At 46.3% G+C, this 16,522-nt stretch overlaps 1 long non-coding RNA gene across 1 annotated transcript; it reads right to left on the reverse strand.

The window, feature by feature from the left end:
- Window positions 1-1,054: 1,054 nt before the first annotated feature.
- On the reverse strand, window positions 1,055-13,504 carry LOC139046328 (uncharacterized). The gene is made up of 2 exons (XR_011506205.1): window positions 13,427-13,504; window positions 1,055-1,167 (listed from the first exon to the last, which is right to left on the reverse strand). It is a non-coding gene; the product is annotated as an uncharacterized lncRNA (long non-coding RNA).
- Between the last annotated feature and the right edge of the window lie 3,018 nt (window positions 13,505-16,522).

Raw genomic sequence — 16,522 nt, forward strand, 5'->3', positions numbered from 1 at the left:
GCTGTCACATTTTCCTAGGGCAATGATTTCCTGCCTTCCACCTATCCAAACCCAGCCCTGAGAAGGCCCCACCACATCCCCACTCTATTGGGGAAGCCTGACCACCAGAACAATGCACTTTGTGCCTGGCTCCAAACGCAGCCCTTCCTTCCAAGGTAAGGGTTAATGGGGGGAGGGGCAGACATGAAACCGACAATTAACCATGTGAGGGTGGGGCTGGGGTGACTGGGTGCTGGGATGGCAAAAGGGGGCTCCTAATGCCCAGCAGCTGTGGCTCAAAGGAGAATGCCTGCAAGAAGTGACTTTTCAGCAGATCTGGAAAACCAGGAGACGTGCACAGGTAGGAAGAGGGGAGTGATCCAGGCAGAGGGCAAGTGCGCATTCAGGCTCCCAGGTGAGAGAATAGAGCCTCCGGAGATGAAGTGAGGTTAAAGGTGCAGGAGGAACAGGAGACCGCAGAGGTCGGCAGGGGCCAGGTGAGGAGTGCCCCGGAAGTCTCTTAGTCTATACCTCGAGGGCAATGGGAAGGCCAGGAAGGGTTTGCAGCCAGGGAGTCACGTGAGCGGCTTTGCTCAGGCTGGAGGGGAGGAGGTGGCAGTAATCTGGGCCAGAGTTGTGAGCAGGCGGCAGCAGCAGGAAACGGAGGTGGATGGACATGAGAGGCAGTGAGGAGGTAGAAGCAGCAGGACTCCGGCATCTGATGGGACGTGGAGGGGTGAAGGGAAGGAAAGGGGTCGCGTGTGTCTCTCCAGCCTCAGCCTGGCTAGTGGTGCCACTTACGACAGGAAACCCAAGAGGAGTTTGGAGGCTGGCAGACAAGTTCCGTGTCGGCATTGGGTTGGGGACAAGGATGAGCTCCCATGTGCTCCAGGTCTCCCATTTTCACCCCTTCTGCTTCCTTCTTCACATAAACTTAATCCACTCACCTCATGCTTAAAACCCTTCAGGGGAGTTTGGGATCACATCTCAAAAGGGACCGGGCAAAAAAAATCACTTACGAGTCGATCCTTGCAAATCCCTTAAGCCTCCACCAAAATGTCGTGTAGGGACATACCTCCTTGCGGCAAGTTCACAGAGGTCTTCGACGTCTCTTCTGGCCTGGGGGTGGGAGGCAGTCTCGGTTTCTTAGTTTGAGGCGGGAGCGAATTCTGGCGTTTGGGGGCCATGCTGTGAAGAAAATCCAAGAGTCAGACCCAAAGGAAGATGCCAGTGTCTGGAAGAAGCGGTGAGAACAGAGGCTGCCCCATGTGCCGGAGGTTTAAATCTGCTCTGGAGCCGCCCAGCAGGGAGGAGATATTTACATGACAGTGGGACACCCGCTCCATTTCCCCTCCCCCAGCCTCGGACCTTCCCACCCACCCTCCAGTCGAGATCAACTCCTTTTGGTTGTGCTCTGCGTTTCTCTACAGGGGCATTCTTGCCATTCGGTGGGCGGGGGAGGTATTTCCTTGTGGGGAGCAGTTCCTGCTCTCCAGAACCCTCCTGGTCTTGACTTCAAACACTGGCAGCCCATCCCCCAGTCCTTTCCCAAATCCCCTAGGTAGGCAGTGCTGCCCCCACTGAAAACTTGTCCTCTTCTTTCTTTCCTTGGGCTTCCAGAAGACTTAAACATGCCCTTGCCTCACCTCAGCCTGGAATGTTCTTCAGTCCCTCCGCCCCCACCACCATGTCTAGCTAACTCCTGCCCAACCTCCAAGGGATAAATGAATGTTGAGATAAAGGATTCCCGATCAAGAATTACAAAGGAAGAGGGAAACGTAGGTACTGGAGAGGACTTGGAGTAGCCATTCATTCTTCACTCATTCCAGAAAAGGATAGAAGGGAAGGAGTTCCAAGAACCTGGAGAAGACATCTTGTCTGGGGGTCACGAACCCCAATGCCTTTTGGGGCCTATCAAGTAATAACTATGAGTAAGGCAAGCAACTGGAATTCACAACGGCTAGTGGGAGGTAACTTGGTACAACAACTCAGGAAAACTGGGTGCCAGCTCTGCCGAAGCTGAATGTGTGCCAAATTACTGTTACCCGGCGACTCTACTCCCAGCTGTATCCTCAGCGGAAATGCGTACCCGTGTGCACCAGTGTGTGTGATAAATGTGTACACGAATGTTTATAGCAGCGAGATTCATAATAGCCAAACTCTGGAAACAATATAATGCTTATCAACAGTTGAAAGAATACATTATGAGATGTTGATACAAGGGGACATGATAAAACATTGAAAACGAATGAGCCACAGCTATATGCCATGGCGTGGATGCAGTCTGCAAACAATGCAGAGTGAAAGACAAGACAAAATAGGATAGGCTGCGGATTTCATTGGTATAAAGTACAAAAACAGGCAAATCTGATCTATGCCGTTAGAAGTGGTTCCTCTTGCCGTGGGGAGAGACATCGTTGGAAGGGGACATGTAGGAGCCTCTGGAGTCCTGATGATGGTCCGTTTCTGCTTCTGGGGCTTACTACACCATTGTGTTTGATTTGTGAACCCTGTGTTGCCAGATCTTTGATTTTTCTGAAGAGAAACCAGAGATACACATTTTTATGTAAACTCTCTGGATTTTAAAAAGTTAGCAACAGGGGCCGGCCCCGTGGCCGAGTGGTTAAGTTTGCGCACTCCGCTTCGGTGGCCCAGGGTTTCACCAGTTCGGTTCCTGGGCACACACTTGGCACCGCTCATCAAGCCATGCCAAGGCGGCATCCCACATGCCACAACTAGAAGGACCCACAACTAAAAATATACAACTGTGTGCCAAGGGGCTTTGGGGAGAAAAAGGAAAAAAAAAATAAAATCTTTAAAAAGTTAGCAACTAATTGAACATTTTAAAACACGCTTTGTGAGCCAGGTAAAACATCTCGGCAGGCCACTTTCAGCCTATGGACTGGGAGTTTGCGGCTTCTCAGATAGGGAAATGATTTTCAATTTTTTTTCTGTTTTTTTTCCCCCATTGATTACCCTCTTAACAAAATAAATCTTAGGCATAAGTCAATGATGTCAATACCAATGAAAAGCTGAGTTCCTGCTGGTGGAAGATCCACGCCCCCCCCGCCCCAGCTCCCTTCCATTCCTCCGTTCTTGCTCAGCTTCTGAGGAACCTTGAACTCCTTCTAAGACATTGTGAAAGCCCCAAGTGTCTTGGTTTTACAGAAGGGCAAGCTTGGACCTGAGAGAAGTGATTTTCCTAAGGTTGTGAGGAGAAGAACTGCGTTGTAGCTGGAAGCAGGGTTCTGGCGTCACTTTATCACAGGGATGCACTTTCCTCCCAGCCCAAGTCTCAATGCTTATACCTGTGAAATGGCTGACAATACTACCTGCTTCTTTGTCTAGGATTTTCAACTTGAGGACAAAGGGTCATCTTTTCTCTGGTTTTACTGCAGAAATTGTCCAAAAGCAGTATGGGAAACAAAAACGAAAACTCCCTTTTGATGAAACTGGAAGTCGGCTAAACCCCAAATCACAGAGTAGGTGGCTGGACAGACAAGGCAGTGGAGAAGGAACAGGATGTGTACAGGAAGAGAGGACAAACACCCTGGCTACAGATTTCTGGAAAGATCATCTCCGGAAGCTGAGGGGCAAGCCCCAATCCCTTGCTTAGAGCAGACAGAACGGGGTGTACTGACAGGATGCTGCGCTGCGCTGGTTCCTAGAAACAAAGGAGAAGGGGCTTAATGAGAAGTAGCCCAGAGGAGCTTCGTAAGACAAATACAAATTAGAACTATCTTGAGATTCCTTTTTTTTTTCTTACCCAACCTGAGATCCAGAAGTTTAGAAACACCCTGCCTGCGAGGGGGTATAAGGCGAGGTACTCTCCTTCCTAGTGGCAGCTTAAATGGCTACAATCCCTTTGGAGGGCAATTTAGCTGTCAGAGTATCTATCAAAAGTGCAAAAGCACATACCCTTGACCCAGAAATTCTCCTTCTAGGAATTTATCTTACAGATTCATTGCACAGCTGTGAGATGGCCCCCTGTAAGAGGCAATTCATTGCAACTTTGTAAAAGCAGAAGATTGGAAACAACCTAACTGCTTCTTTAGGCTTGTTCTCCAACCATCAAAGCAAATAGGGAACCAGAGCAATGGTGAAGTGAAATAAGCAAAGTCCTCAACCAAGTAGTTAGTATGTTACCATTTGTATAAAAAGGGGGATAGAAAACAAATACATGTTCACTTATTTGCCTGATACCTCTGCCGGAGCTCTTGAAGGCCTCCGGTGAAGATGACAACATGGCCATTCCCAGAGAGGGCACTGGGTGGTGAGAAAGGAGAGGACAGAGATACAAGCGAGATGTTTCACTCTTAACCCTGTTGTACATTTTGAATTTTGAAACTTATGAATATACTACATTCAAAAACAACCATCACCACCAAAGGTGACCTGAGCTCCAGTACACAGAATCCCTTAGATCACCTAAGCAGAGCACCCACTTGGTACATGTCACCTTAAATCCAAACATGCAAGACCCCACCTTTCCTTTCCTCTCCAGCTTCCGAAATTTTAACTTCCTGGATTCCCAGAGGTGTTACCAGGCAACTATGCAACTCTGCTCTGTTCCAGAACGGGCTGCAAGCAAAATGGGGCAAGGCAAATTGCCTCCCTCCACCCCACCCAAAGGTTGACAGGTTCACGATGTTCCCTAACCCTGAGGCCAGGCTCCCTCTGGGAACCAGAAGTTTCCAAAACATCCAAAACACCGTATTGTTTAGTTATCTGTGTGCACAGCAGGGTAGCTATAAATAGCTACCATTTATTGAGCATTAGCTGTATGAAAGGCGTTCATTACACCTTATCTTTTCGATCCTTCCTATCAACCTTTCCAGGATAGTAATATGTCCTTATTTTACAGATGGGAGAATCAAACCAAATGAAGAATCGACGTTCAAAGAGTCTTGCTCCAAAATCAAAGTGATAGAAGTAGAAGAGTGAGAATTTGAACCTGTGTCTTTCTGACTCCTCTGCACCACTTTTGGCCCTGATGTGATGCAAATGGGTGGCTACCCAGAGCCTGATTGTCAGGTGAGCCCAGAACACACCAAAGCTTGTCTCTGAGACAGGCAGAACCCCAAGAGACCATCTCTGGCCATCTCCTCGTGGATTTCCCTTCACACTTCTCAGCACAGAGGAGGCACTAGGATTAAGACAACCTTCTGTCTTTTTGTTTGTTTTTAGTTTTTCTGAGGAAGGTTCACCCTAAGCTAACATCCCTTGCCAATCTTCCTTCCTTTTTTTGCTTGAGGAAGATTGTTGCTGAGCTAACATCTGTACCAATCTTCCTCTACTTTGCATGTGGGATGCCTCCACAGCATGGCTGATGAGGGGAGTAGGTCCGCACCCGGGATCCAAAACTGTGAACCCCCAGCTGCTGAAGTGGAGTGTGCACAACTTCAACCATGGGGCTGGCCCCAACCTTCTGTCTTAATTGAGTGCCAGAACCTGAAGGTCACTCGATTCCTCTTTCATTGTCCCCACCTGTGCGCTAGCTCCTTAGGACTTATTAAAAAGTTATAATAGCATTTTTATTAAAATTTAGAAAATTAAAATAAGGCAAAAAAAGAGATTATACAAGTATCCTACCATCAAGAGATAGCAACTACTAATATAACCTACCTACATAATGTAACCTGTATGTCATATAACATGTATTTGTGTGCATTTAAAACATGGAGATTATAGTATAAAAATGGCGTTTAGTCTACTTTTTCCCATTAACAATTTTTTAAAACATCTTTTCATGCTGTTTTATATTGGCCCGTGACAACATTTTTCATTGTTGCATTGTTTTCTGTTGGGTAAATGTGCTATAATTTATTTAACTAAACCTCAACAATGGAAATTTAAGGTGTTCCTACTATTTCATCATTATAAGCAATGTTGTGATGAATATCCTAGCAACTAACTGTGGCACACAGACATGACTATTTCCTTAGAATACATTCCTAGAACTAGAATTGTTGAGTGAGAAAGTAAGTAAAATCAAAAGGGTTTTTAATGTGTTGCCCACTTGTCCAGTTGCTTTCCTGTAGGGTTTGTGTATATTTCACAAAGCCTTGCCTCACTCTTTAAAGTTCCTATGTGTTAGGTGGAAAATTTTATCTCAGAGTTGGTATTACTAGTGAGACAGAACAATTTTTCATATGCTTCTTGACTGATGGGATTTCTTCTATTGTAAATTGCTCATTCATGTCAATTTGCCCAATTTCCTATTGGCATGTTTCTCTTTTCCTTGTTAATTTATAATTGTATCTTACATATTAAGCATATAAGTTGCCTCTCTTATATATTGCAAAATATTTTTCCCTAGGTTGTTATTTGCTTCTCATTATATTTTTAGTGATTTTTGGGGAAAGTCACTAAAGTATATTTTTATGTAATCAAGCCTCCTGATTTTTTTTTAATTGAGGCAACATTGGTTTATAACATTATATACATTTCAGGTATACGTCATTATATTTTGACTTCTGTGTGGCCTGCCTCATGCTCACCACCCAAAGTCTAGTTGCTATCTGTCACTATTCAAAGGATCCCCTTTACCCTTTTTGCTTTCCCTCCACCCCTTTCCCCCCGGTAACCACCAATCTATTCTCTGTATCTATGTCTCAGTCTTTTCTTTTTTGTTCAATGGTTTCTGCCATTGGTGATGCTTAGATAGAAATCCTCCATCCCAAGATGATGTAAATAATCACCTGTTTTTCATTCTTGTATTGTTATATCTTCCCTTTTTTTTGTTAATTTTTATTTATTTATTTGAGGAAGATTAGCCCTGAGCTAACATCTGCCGCCAATCCTCCTCTTTTTTTGCTGAGGAAAGCTAGCCCTGAGCTAATATCGGTGCCCATCTTCCTCTACTTTATATGCGGGATGCCTGCCACAGCATGGCTTGCCAAGTGGTGCCATGTCGGTTGGGATCTAAACTGGTGGACCCCGGGCCGCTGAAGTGGGACGTATGTACTTAACCGCTGCGCCACCGGGCCAGCCCTGTTATATCTTCCTTCTTAACATTACAAGTTATGACCCATCTGAATTCATTCTGGAGTATGATATGAGGCTGGAATATAATTAGACCTTTTTCCAAATGATTGGTCAGTTGATCCAACATATTATTTTTTTATTCAATACATATTGATTAAGTCTTTTTGTGAGGAAGTTCCAGTTAAAAGGGATGGTGAATCTAAGGATAGATGGAACACGAGCCATCTCTCACTGAATAACTTTGAGATTCATCAGGTTTAACTTTACCCAGATAACTGTTTACATATCACATTTTTAAATAGAACTGGTGTGGCAATTTCTAACGTTGACAGAAGTATTGGAATTGACTGGAAGAAAATCTGCTTATATAGAACCATATTCATTCATTTAATCAGTTAATATTTATTGAGTTTCTAAGACATGCTAGGCGGCAAGATTATGAGAAATCTTTGAACAAAATACAGATAATATGGTAAGGCCTTCCTAATGAGCCGGCATTTGGGCAGAGACCTCAAGGAATTGAGGAGCAGGCATTGTGACTATCAGAGGAAGAACATTCTAGAAACAGATATGAGAAGGGCTAAGCCCTAAGTCAGGAGTATTTTCCAGGAGAAGCAAGAAGGTCGGGTCATCAGAATGGGTTAAATGATGGGAGATGAACTCAGAGAATGTCAGGCTCCAGTCTTGTAGGACCTGTGGGCTATGATAGGGTCTAGATTTTTCTACACTGGGCATACAAAATTCAGCCAGCTGGTGATGTAGTGGTGAAGTTCACATGCTCCGCTTTGGCGGCCTGGGGTTCATGGGTTCAAATCCTGGGTGCAGACCTACACACCACTCATCAAGCCATGCTGTGGCAGCGTCCCACATACAAAATAGAGGGAGATTGGCACAGATGTTAGCTCAGGGCCAAACTTCCTCACCAAAAAAATCACACACACACACAAAAAAAATTCAAAGCTGATTAAGACATGCGTGTGTCTTGAATGAGATCATAGTTCAGATCAAAAACTAATAAATATGAATAAAACTCTATAGGCCTAGGGAAAATGCAACAAATAAATCTACTGGCAGAAATCAAAGAAGGTGAAGTTTAAGCTGGGTCTGTAAGAATAAATGATTGGTGTGGGATTTCTTTTAGGGGTAATGAAAATGTTCTGTAATTGATTATGACGGTGGTTGCACAATTCTGTGAATATACTAAAAATTATTGAATTGCACACTTTAAGTGGCTGAATTGCATAGTATATGAAGTATATCTCAATAAGGTTGTTAGAGTTAAAAAAAAAAAAAAAGAAAAAGAACAAAGGGGGGCTGGCCCCATGACTGAGTGGGTAAGTTCACCCACTCTGCTTCAGCGGCCCAGGGTTTTGCCAGTTCGGATCCTGGGTGCAGACATGGCACCGGTCATCAAGCCATGCTGAGGTGGCATCCCACATACCACAACTAGAAAGACCCACAGCTAAAAATACACAACTATGTACCAGGAGGCTTTGAGGAGAAAAAAAGAAAGATAAAAATCTTTAAAAAAAAAAAAAAGAATGAGTTGGAGTTCCAAGTAGAATGGATGTAGATTTTGTTTCTTTCTTTTGAGGCAGATTAGCCCTGACCTAACATCTGCCACCAATCCTCCTCTTTTTTGCTGAGGAAGACTGGCCCTGAGCTGATATCCATGCCCATCTTCCTCTATTTTATACATGGGACACCTGCCACAGCATGGTTTCCCATGTGGTGCATAAATCTGCACCTGGGATCCAAACCGGTGAACCCTGTGCCCCCAAAGTAGAATGTGTGAACTTAACCACTGCACCGCCCAGCCAGCCCCTGGATGTCCGTTTTAGATAGAGGGGAGTTTTGTTTGAGGGGCGTATTTGCAAGGAACTTTCTCTTTAAATCATGAGAATTCCCTTGTTCTGAGACTTTGAAAATTGCAAGGAATTAACAGCTCAGCCTTTTGTGGGATGGATATATGTTGCCAGGTGCTGGGCTGGGCCTTCATGTTGCAAAAATGAAAATGATGTAACCCCATCCTTCAAATCTCATAGACCAGTGGAGTGCATGTGCTCACAGGGATATGGGTCCAATTCCAGTTATCGAACAATTGAAGTATTCCGTTCTACTCTGAAAGGTCACCTTGGATACGCATTAAAAAATATACTTATGCCTGTTTCTGGACTTGTTATTCAGTTGAACTGATATCTATGATTATTTCAGTCAACTCCGCATTCTTTATATTATTTTACTTGAACTATTTCTTCCACTTTTTTAAAAAATTAAAAAATTTTTTCCTTTTTCTCTTCAAATCTCCCCAGTACATAGTTGTGTATTTTTAGTTGTGGGTCCTTCTAGTTGTGGCATGTGGGATGCTGCCTCAGCATGGCTTGATGAGCAGTGCCATGTCTGTGCCCAGGATTCGAACCGGCAAAACCCTGGGCCGCCAAAGCGGAGCGTGTGAACTTGACCACTTGGCCATGGGGCCAGCCCCTTCCTCTTTTTTTTTTTAACAGCTTCATTTAGATATAACTTACATGCCATATATTTCACCCATTTTAAGTGTACAATTCAGTGATTGTTAGTACACTTACAAAGCTGTACAACCATCACCACAATCTGATTTTAGAACATTTTCATCCCATCCCTACTCCCGGCCCCAGGCAACCATGAATCTACTTTCTCTTTCCATGAATTTGCCCCTTCTGGACATTTCATATAAATGGAATCATACATGTCATTTTTTATGTCTGGCTTTACTTTATCTATTTCTTTTTCTTTTTCTTTTTGAGGAAGATTAGCCCTGAGCTGATATCTGCTGCCAATCTTCCTCTTTTTGCTGAGGAAGACTGGCCCTGAGCTCACATCCGTGCCCATCTTCCTCTACTTTATGTGTGGGATGCCTGCCACAGCATGGCTTGCCAAGCGGTTCCATGTCCGCATCTGGGATCCGACTTGGCGAACCCCGTGCCACCGAAGGGGAATGTGTGCATTTAACTGCTGCACCACCGGGCCGGCCCCTACTTTATCTATTTCTTAATATGTGGTGGTGCCTGGCTTCCTTCAGTATTGTTCAATTTTTAGGAAATTGTATTTCCTAAATGGGTTTCTTCTTCCAAATGAACTGGAACAAGTCATGTTCAACAACCCAATTTATAGACCATTATATAGATCAAAAGGTATCATTCCACCAGGTCCCAACTTAATAATTTATTTTGTCTCTGAATAAATCTTGACTACAAATATCAAATCCAAGGTCCGGCCCCATGGCCGAGTGGTTAAGTTCGCACTCCACTTCAGCGGCACAGGCTTTTGCCAGGTCAGATCCTGGGGGCAGACACGGCACCGCTCATCAGGCCATGCTGAGGCAGCGTCCCACATGCCACAACTAGAAGGACCCACAACTGAAAATACGCAACTATGTACCGGGGGGCTTTGGGGAGAAAAAGGAAAAAAAAAATCTTAAAAAATCAAATCAAATCCAGGGGCCAGCCCAGTTGCACAGTGGTTAGGTTTGCAAATTCTGCTTCAGTGGCCCGGGGTTTGCCTGTTGGATCCCGGGTGCAGACCTACGCACTGCTTATCAAGCCATGCTGCGGCAGGCGTCCCACATATAAAGTAGAGGAAGATGGGCACGGATGTTAGCTCAGGGCCAGTCTTCCTCAGCAAAAAGAGGAGGGCTGGCGGTGATGTTGGCTCAGGGCTAATCGTCCTCAAAAAAAAAAAAAAAAATCAAATCCATCTTCAAGGAACAGAGGATATTTTTCTTTTTAAGAACTATCACACTACAAAGGTAGTTCCGGAAGTTGGTATCACACTGAGTTGTAGGCCCAGAATAAACACATTGTAACCTGACAAAGTAACTGATTGAAGGACACTCCATGTGTGAGTTCTAGTTTGCTTCCTAAAAACAAAACAAATGGATGTGCTCAGCTGGATGGCAAATCATCCTTCCTTTCGGAACCTCAGTTGCTCGTTTGTAATCTGTATAATGGGCACTGTAACAGCTAGGCCTTGGAATCATGAATGTCCACTCGCTTTACCTCCGCTCCATCTGTAGGGTCACACCAGCCCCCAAACAAAGAGCATGTGCAGAACGGTCACCTTAATTATGGCTGCTGTTAATTAAGCTCTTTCAGGTGCCAGACGCGCTTATCTTCACCATGACCAGGTGTGGCAATTATTGTTACCCTCCCACTTTATGTGTATTCATTCCAGGTGGACACACGTTTATTCACGACCTACGGTGGGTGAGCACTGGCCTGGCAGGGGCAAACTTGAGGCCGAGGTGACAACAGTCTCAGCACATGGTGGAGTGGGAAGACACACGTGGCAAAGCAGGAAACAAACAGTGAAGGTGTAAGGCACTTCGAGAAGGGGCCAGGAAGGCAGCCCACAGGGCTTGCAGTGGAGAATAACAAGGAAGGTCTCTTTCTATCAAGTCTTCAGGGAGGGTCAGTCTAAGAAGAAAATCTTTGATCTCAGACTTAAAAAAAAAAAAAAATCAACGCCTCTCAGAGCTGGGAGACAAGTGGTCCAGGCAAAGGAAACTGAGGCACAGAGAGGGACAGGAAGGGCACAAGGTCACACAGCAACTTCCCAGAAGGGCCAGGATTTGAAACTCTAATGCCAGATGCCAAACTCCCCTCCGTGACATTCTCTCTCTTTTTTTTTTTTTTTTGCTGAGGATGATTAGTCCTGAGCTAACATCTGTGCCAGTCTTCCTCCACTTTATGTGTGGGACACTACCACAGCCTGGCTGACCAGTGGTGTAGGTCCGTGCTGGGGATCCGAACCCACAAACCTGGGCTGCTGAAGTGGAGCACTCTGAACCTAATCACTACATCACTGGCCTGGGCTCCATCCATGACATTCTCTTTTTTTTTAATTTTTATTTTTTTTTCCTTTTTCTCCCCCAAGCCCCCCAGTACATAGTTGTATATTTTTAGTTGTGGGTCCTTCTGGTTGTGGCATGTGGGACGCCAACTCAGCATGGCCTGATGAGCGGTGCCATGTACACGCCCAGGATCCGAACCGGTGAAACCCTGGGCCGCCACAGTGGTGGGCGAACCCAACCACTCGGCCACGGGGCCAGCCCACATCCATGACATTCTTAACAACCAGTCATAATCTGGCCTGGGGGCTCACACTCAGCAGGTCCTAAGGAAAATCACCCTTGCTTGATCCTGGCTGGACGGATGGCTGCTCAAGGCTGGGGCTCAATGTACAGCCATGCTTGTGAGTGTGGGCAGAAGGATTCACCATCCCGGGCCCCAGCTGGGAAAGGGGGCAGAGGTTTTACCCCATCGTCCTTCCCCTTCCTACTCCCCTCTGACAAAGCTGTTTTAATGAATTTATGAAGGCTCCTTTGTCTTCGGTCTACCTTTGAGCTGGAGCCTTTCCGGGTAGGGGTGGGATGGGGCCTGGGCTGGGCAGGGCAGAGGGAAGGCTGAGGGTCAAGAGAGGGCGGGGCAGGCAGGAACTCTTGGGGCCTGGAGGGACTGAATTCACCTCTCAAATGTTACCTCCTCCAAGAGGCCTCCCTTGTCTGCCCTGGATAAAATAGTTGTTTCAGATGCACCCCTGTCTCTCTCTGTTCCCTTCCTCTGCTTTATTTTCCATCTGACTCATAGTAGTCATTCAATTAATATTTGTTGAATAAAACAGTTATTTGTGCTCTTCTATGGGAGAGGCATGGGGTTGGGCCTCTTATCACCACTTCCTTCCCACCACACTCTCCATCCCCCCAGTGAGCACCTTCCCACCCACCCTAATGACCCTATGCTTCCTCCAAGCCCTTTTCACCTTGTAATTACCTATATGCCCAGTGTCAATTCCAAGAGAGCAGGATGCTTGGTGGTGTCGCCTGCTCCAAGCACAGTGTCTGACACACAGGAGGTACAGGGTAATCATTTGCTGAGCAAGTGAGTGAATGAACGAATGACTGGGAAGGGGTCCCGGGGTTGGGCTAGGAAGCCCATCTATGTGATTCTGAGGTAGTGGCTGCTGCTCACAACTCCACGGGACTTTCCTCTTCCCAGCAGCTTTGACTTCACTGAGACCGCCTTTACTCTCCAAATAGTTCTGGAATTCCTCTTGAATAAGTGGGTCTTAAACTTCAGAGCATGAAAGAATGACCGGGGAGATCCCAGAGCCCACCTTAGAGGTAAGGACTTAGGGGGCTGAGCTGGGCTAAGGGAATCTAGTTGTTCACAATCCAGTCTCCTCCTGGCAGCCAGGCACCTTAAAGTACACATATCTATTGTCACTCCCTTGCTGGAAGACCACCGGTGGGTTCCTGGCGCCCCAGTGATGAAGTCCAAACTCCTTGTCCCTTTAGTACCTTCACGACCCCGCCCCTGTCCACCTGCCATATCAGTACACCTTGGAGACTCCTTCGCCGGGCTCTTCCTTCTTCCTAGGAGACTCTCCCCTCCCACTCCCATTTTCCTCTTCAAGTTGTCCTCACCTGGCTGATGTACTATACTTCAGACTTCAGCCTGGAAGCCATGTCCTCCCAGAGGCCCTTCCTGCTCCCCAGCTGCACAAGGGCCCTCTGCTGGCCACACAGCCCTGGCCACCACCCAGAGCATGCTCACAGGGTGTGTATTGTAACTGCCTCTCTTAGGCAGCTGTAAGCTTGTTGAGGGCAGAAACCATCTCAGACCCCAGAACCTAGCACAGTCCCTGGCACATAATTGGTGGCAACTTGGGGGAAGACAGCACTTTGGATGGCCAATCGTGTGTGTGTGTGTGGGGGTGTGTGTGTGTGCACGCATGCTTACACGTGTGTGCCGAGAACCTACCCCGTGCCTGGTGTTACTCAGGACTAATCTTTCCCATCTTTTAAGGCGAAGCTCCCTTTGTGTGGTCCCCCTGATGCCTACAGCTTGATGGTAATCACACCGTTCCTAATTAAGAAGTACCAAGTACTGATAACCTACTAGGCGCTGCTTTGTGTGCTTGCTCTCCAAGTATTAATCCATTCAGTCCTAGTTCAACCCGGTGAGAGAGGCCCTGGTATCCCAATCTGACAAACAAGAAAACTGAGACACAGAATGATTTAAAGAAAGGAGCACGGGCTTTTCAATCAGGCACTTCTGGGTTTTAATCCAGCGTCCACCTCCCCAGCTATGCATGACGTTGGGCAAGTCGAAAAGGTCTCTGAGCCTTTGGTCTTTCCCACCTCTGTGAAACGTGGGTCATAATAATACCTGACCTAGCAGGACGTGAGAATTCACGCAAGGTGCTTAGCACATGGTGTAACTCCATACACTCAGAGGTATATTTATAATATGTTAATGAGTTGTTTCATCCTTGGCACATGGTATAGACATCCAGAAATTGAGTTGTTTACTAAATACAAGTCACTAATCCAGCTAGGGGCCGGCCTGGTGGCGCAGCGGTTAAGTTTGCACGTTCTGCTTCTTGGCGGCCCGGGATTTGCCGGTTCGGATCCCAGGTGCAGACATGGCACCGCTTGGCAAGCCATGCTGTGGTAGGCATCCCACATGTAAAGTAGAGGAAGATGGGCGTGGATGTTAGCTCAGGGCCAGTCTTCCTCACCAAAAAGAGGAGGATTGTCAGCAGTTAGCTCAGGACTAATCTTCCTCCAAAAAAAAAAAAAAATAGAAGTTACTGTTCCTAGAAGAACTGCCACCAGGGTTTAAGGATGGGGATGCTCTCTCTTTTCTTGGGGCGGGGGGGAATGCTCTCTTTTTTTGACTGTTTGCAAGAGGCTCCTGGAATGCATTTGAACGTTCTCTGAACACTCGTTTATTAAACTTTCGTGCAGCACGAAGTCGAGGGAGGAAGTAGGAAGCTTCCTGGAAGTGGTCTGATAGGCAGGGTGAGGCCCAGTTGAGATTTAGGAGGGGCTCTGCCCTGCCCGTAAGGCTGGAAACTAGGCAGCAGTCCCTTGTTACTTAAGTACAGTTTTGAGGAGTGCTCCAGAGGAAGAAACTCAGTCCCATGAGAGCCAGTAACAGGGGCTTGGGATCTGTTCCCCTTAGTGAGTAAGGCTTCCAAGGAGGCCTGAAGGTTAGGAGACAAGGAGGAGCATCCCAGGGGAGGGAGGGTGCGTGGAGGCCGGAGGCCGGGTGGAAGAGTTTGGGTTGCTGTCAGGGTATCAGGGGAATGGGCGAGTGCCTGCTGCTTCAGGATGGGAGAATGAGACCTGGAGAGACACCACAGGGCCCCTTGCTGCCCCACTGTTCCTCCTCTCCCTCCTCTTTCTCCTCCAAGGAGCCCTGCTCTCTTTTTCAGTCTCCTTCTTTCTGGGATATGCGCCTGCTGAAGACTCTCCCCCTGGAAATGTTTCCCCAACTGTCCTGCCTGCCCACGATATTTCTCCAGCACAGCTAAGCATTCATCTCTTCATTCATTGACTCCTTTCTTTTCACAAATAAGCCACATAAAACTTGAATGCTACATGGGGCCGGCCAGTGGCACAGCAGTTAAGTGCACATGTTCCGCTTTGGCAGCCCAGGGTTGGCCTGTTCGGATCCCGGGTGCGAACATGGCACTGCTGGTCAAGGCATGCTGTGGCAGGCATCCCAAGTATAGAGTAGAGGAAGATGGGCACAGATGTTAGCTCAGGGCCAGTCTTCCTCAGCAAAAAGAGGAGGATTGGCGGCAGATGTTAGCTCAGGGCTAATCTTCCTTGGGAAAAAAAAAAAACCTTGAATGCTACAAAGAGAGAAAAATAAAACTTCAATTACCCAGAGGCAACTGCTATCAATATTTGGATCTATACTCCTAGGTTTTGTTAGAAATGCGTATTGTTATAAAAACAGGACACACTGTATGAAAATTGCATTTATGGGACTGGCCCCATGGCCGAGTGGTTAGGTTCACGCGCTCCACTGCAGGCGGCCCGGTTTTTCGTTGGTTCGAATCTGGGTGTGGACATGGCACTGCTCATCAAACCACGCTGAGGCGGCATCCCACATGCCACAACTAGAAGGACCCACAATGAAGAAATATACAACTATGTACTGGGGGGCTTGGGGAGGAAAAGGGAAAAAAAATAAATAAGAAAAAAGAAAATTGCATGTAATAAAAACTTTAATATGCTGCAAACATTTTGCCACATTTAAACAGCTACATAACAGCACTGTTAATGGCCACCTGAGATTCTATACCATGTGTCAGAAATAGTCAACCAAAGGCCTACTGTCCATTCTTTCTCAAATATTTAGTGAACACCTGTTGTGTGCCACGACTTTGATTGAAATTGAGGCTGATGGCAGGACTTACTATCATAGTAATACGATTGTAAATGATGTACCACTCAGTATCCTTGGGGCTGAACGTCTGTGTGAATCTGTAATTATTGACTCAGAAAAAATTCTGAGGAACACATCTACATTAAAGAGGAGGCATACTTTAAGGTCAAATTACCCTCCCATTAGGTTTTACCAATTTACACTCAAACCCACTTCCTGTGGTTAGCCTCCTAATAAAGCCCATTACTTTCTCGACTTCCTCCTTTGGTTCCTAAACCTTCTGCAGGCTGGCTTTTGTCCCTAGTACTCCACTGAAATTATTCTCACTAAGGCCATCA

Source organism: Equus asinus, chromosome 10 (genome assembly GCF_041296235.1).
Source record: "Equus asinus isolate D_3611 breed Donkey chromosome 10, EquAss-T2T_v2, whole genome shotgun sequence".
Taxonomy (NCBI): domain Eukaryota; kingdom Metazoa; phylum Chordata; class Mammalia; order Perissodactyla; family Equidae; genus Equus; species Equus asinus.